The sequence below is a fragment of the Panthera tigris genome, chromosome A3, assembly GCF_018350195.1.
Source record: "Panthera tigris isolate Pti1 chromosome A3, P.tigris_Pti1_mat1.1, whole genome shotgun sequence".
Classification (NCBI taxonomy): domain Eukaryota; kingdom Metazoa; phylum Chordata; class Mammalia; order Carnivora; family Felidae; genus Panthera; species Panthera tigris.
The window spans coordinates 70414328-70418972 of NC_056662.1; the positions used below are offsets into that span (position 1 = coordinate 70414328).

General features: G+C 32.3%; 1 long non-coding RNA gene across 1 annotated transcript; it reads left to right on the plus strand.

Moving 5' to 3' along the window:
- Window positions 1-1290: 1290 nt before the first annotated feature.
- Window positions 1291-4381, plus strand: LOC122237022. Its single transcript, XR_006215219.1, has 3 exons — window positions 1291-1352; window positions 3176-3316; window positions 4251-4381. It is a non-coding gene; the product is annotated as an uncharacterized LOC122237022 (long non-coding RNA).
- The last annotated feature ends 264 nt before the right edge of the window (window positions 4382-4645 follow it).

The following is a 4645-nucleotide window of genomic DNA, read 5'->3' on the forward strand; positions in this document are numbered from 1 at the left end:
AGCTGACAGAGTCAGTTTTTCAGAAATTAAAGAATAGACCTATTATATGATCCAGAAGTTTTATTCTTAAGTATATATCCAAAGGACATGAAATTAGTATCTCAAAGAGATATCTGTATTCTCATGTTTGTTCCAGCTTATTCACAATTACCAACATATAGAAATAACCTAAATGTCCTCCAACAGATGAGTGAATAAAGAAAATATGGTAAAGGGGTGTCTGAGTGGCCCAGTTGATTGAGCATCTGACTATAGCTCAGATCATGATCTCACAACTCGTGAGTTCGAGCCCTGTGTCAGGCTCTGTGCTGACAGCTCGGAGTCTCGAGCCTGCTCTGACTCTGTGTCTGCCTCTCTCTTTGCCCCTCCCTGGCTTGCTCTCTCTCTCTTTCAAAAATAATAAACACTAATTTTTTTTTAAATGTGGTATGTATGTAATGGAATGTTATTCAGTCACAAGAAAAAAAGAAATTTTATCACTTGCAACTACATAGATGGATTTGGAAGGTATTATGCTAAGTGAAAAACAAACACTGTGGTAGTATGTTATCATTTGTACATGAAATTTGAAAGAAAAAAAGTCTGATTTTGTAGAAATAGAAGCAATAGAATGGTGGTTGTCAGGAGCTGGGGGAAGGAGGAAGTGGGGAGAAGTAAGACAAAGGTTACAAACTCAGTTATCATATAAATGAATTCTAAGGATCTAATGTATAGTATAGTTGACTATAATTAAGAATGTTGTTTTGTATGCTTGAAATATGCTGAGAGAAGATCTTTAGCATTTAAAAATATCAGAGTTAACTATATGAGGTGATGGATATGTTAATTATCTTAATTTTGGCAATCACTTCACTATGTATATGTATATCAAATATCATGTTATACACTTTAAATATATATAATTCATTATATTTGTCAATTATTCTTCAATGCAGTTGGAAAAATAAAATAAGTTTTAAATAAAAAATATTTTTTAAATAAATAACATAAAACACGATGTTAAGGAAACCTTTTTACCTTGATTTGTAACACATTGTGGGTGCCATACAGTTTTTATCAAGTAAGTGTATTACCAGCTGCATTGATCACATTATACCTTTAGAATTTTTTTTTATTATTGTGGTAAAATACATAACATGTGATCTACCCCCTTACTTAATTTTTAACTTTACAATATAGTATTGTTAAGTATGAGCGCAGTGTTATACAACATATCCCTAGAACTTTAACATTTTCCATGACTGAAATTTCCCTCACTGAACATAAATTCCTCATTTCCCTCTTTCCCCAGATCCTATCAGCCACCATTCTACTTTCCACTTCAGTGAGTTTAACTATTAAAGATGTCTCATGTAAGTGGAATCATGCAGTTTTTTTCTTTCTGTGACCGTTTCATTTCATTTAGCATAATGTCCTCAAGATTGATTCATGCTGTAGCATGGAGCAGGATTTTCTTTCTTTCTTTTTTTTTTTTAGGCAGAATAATATTACATTGTATGTATAAACCACATTTTCTTTATGCATTCATCTGTCAATGTGCATTTGGGTTATTACAGTGATTGTGGAAGTGGAAACATCTCTTCAATTCTTTTGAATAAATACCCAAAAGTGGGGTGGATGGACACTAAGAATTCCTTCTGATGTGTTAAGATTGGATGATAAAGAGGAATTCAAGAAAAAATATCTTCTCTTCACAATTTAAATATATATATATGTAATTTAAATATATATATGTAATTTAAATATATACATATATGTAATTTAAAAATGTATATATTAACATATATGTTAATCTGGCAGAATCATCAATAATATAAAAGTAAGCAAAAACAAAACAAATTTGCAAAATAAAATATTGTGATATATGGGAAAAGCACCATTTGGGCAGAAAAATGTTTAGGTACAAAATAATTTCCTAAAAACTATATCAAGAAGCATTGATCAAATGTCTACTGGGGCATGAAGTGTGCATGGCACCTATTGCATGCAAGAACAATTCTTTGTTTCCATAAATAAGATTATTGTCCTTTAAGTCTTTTCCGTGGAACAGGAAAAAAGAACAGAAAATCAGCAGAAGAGCACTGAAATTTATTGAAATTTCCTGGGATCAGACAAAGTCTTCAGAAAAGAAGGCTGCCAGAAATAAGAGGATCTGACAGCTCTTCTTTATTTTACTAGGGAAAAAAACCACATTGATTTAAACTTAAAGTTATAATTTTGTTCTTTTTTTTTAATAAAGATTATTTATTCATGGAGTGCCTGGGTGACTCAGTCGGTTGAGCATCCAACTCTTGATTTTGGGTCAGGTCATGATCTCATGGTTTGTGAGATGGAGCCCTGAGTCAAGCTCCACTTTAACAGTGCAGGGCCTGCTTGGGATTCTCTCACTCCCTCTCTCTCTGCCCCTCCCCCTGCTTGTGCATTCTCTCTCGCTTTCTCTCTCTGTCTATCTCTCTCCCTCTCAATAAATAAATAAATAAGCATTTAAAAGTCTGCCTCTCCCCGACTCATAAACATGCATACTCACTCTCTGTCTCTCAAAAGACATAAAGTTTTAAATGTTTATTATTTATTTTGAGAGAGAAGGGGAGAGATTGCACAAGAAAGGGGAGGGGCAGAGAGAGAGGGAGTGAGAGAATCCCAAGCAGGCCCTGCACTGTTAGCCTGGAGCTTGATGCAGGGCTCGATCTCACAAATCATGAGATCATGACCTGAACTGAAATCAAGAGTTGGAAGCTTAACCAACTGAACTACTGAGGAGCCCCTGTAATTGTTTTCTTGAGACTAAAGCTGAAACACATATCTGTTGTTTGAAGCTACAAGTCAAAACCAGAAACATAAATTATATATTTTCATATCCAAGAATTGCCTTAAATAGAGTAATTGAGAACAACTCTGTTTCAGAAACTATGGAAGATAGTTTACAAGTAAATCCTTCAATATCCATGCAAGAATATTAGATTCTCTTAACAAACACCGTAAAGTAATTTAATGTGTTCAAGATAAAGAGCTAGGAAGTGTCAGAACTAATAGTGACCTTTCATATGACTGGTCATACATCCTTTATACTTATCAGGTTTTTTTGTTGTTGTTCTTTTTACAAAATAAGCTACTCTTAGGAAGTTTTTCTAATCAGGAACTTGCAACAATATATCCAGAAATACTGTATCCACAGGTATTTCACCGTACTAACAGAAACTTCAGAAGTATGGCCACCATCTTACTTCCGCCTTTTGGATTTCACAGAGTGCTTCTGTCTGGGTATATTAGTCTGGAAACTGGATGTTTTGCTTCTAGACTCTACCGCAGAAGAAAGGTATACAAATGTTTACTGGCAACAAATCCACAAAATCCACCATATTTTCTCAAAAGGCCCTTACAATAGTGTATGGTATATAGAACAAAACCAAAAGTAACTTTTATCATTACAATGTAATAATATGTAAAATGCCTAAAAAATAAGAGATATAATTATATAAACATGGAAATATTTTTACAATATATGATGAACTGGGAAAAAAGTTGGAAAATACTATTGATGAAACAAAACTTAATTTGGAAAAAAAATGATATATGTATGTGTTGTAGAAGCATCAAACATTCAAATGCTAGAATGTTAACACTGATAACTCTTGTGAATGAGGAGTGATACACATATCTTTAATTATTAGATCATATATTACAAAAATACAAAAGCCAACACAATATGTTTAATAAATATATACCTTTTGTAAAGCCATCTTCAACAATTCAACAATTTGGCACACTATCCCCTGTGATGCTACAGAACAAGAATCAATTTGATTCTTTTTTTTACTTCTTTGTGAGAAAAAAATTAATTATTTTTTAAATTAAGAAGGATTTAAAATGAAAACAGACTGAAAAACTAAAAATGGAATTAATTAGATCACTTGACATCCCAGAAGATTGCTTTTAAAGTTCTTCCCCGAGATAATTTAGGCTTCCGTAAGATTTAGAATCACAAATTTGGTTGTAGTGACTTCTGACAGTTATTAAATTTAGACGCATATTTATATAGATCAATTTTATTCAAAAAAGGAGACTATTATAATTCTATCAGTCTCTGTAACTCATTGCTTTGCATATACAACTTAAGCAACTTAGTATCTTGATGGTAGTTATTGCAACAGTTTAGAGAGAAGCTGTGTTGCTCAAGGAAAGATGTAATATAACCATTTTTCAACCATGCTAATTTTTACTTTTTTTTCCCTTATACTTAATTTCCTCAGCTACCTAAAGAACAGAGGCTGTGAAGCTACCTAAAGAACAGAAGCTATGAAGCAGTCATGAGTTCTTACATACATTGACTTAAAAAATAATGTAAATTCAATAAATGGAATCCATATTTGGCTACACTCAATGTGACATTCTCATTGTATGATTCACTTAAAATGCTGCAACACTTCACATTACAGACATTTTCATTCATTTCAAAGATATAATGACTGATTTATTAGGCAGTGCCATCCAGATATTTTAGAAAAGACTTTGTAACTATGTTTTTGTAAGATTTTCACTTTTATTTGTGTTTCTCAAAAGTTGGCTTTTACTTGCCTTATTTTACAGTCTGGCTAAGCTTAAGTATGCCATGAAAATGTGATATATAGAACTTACATTAATAATA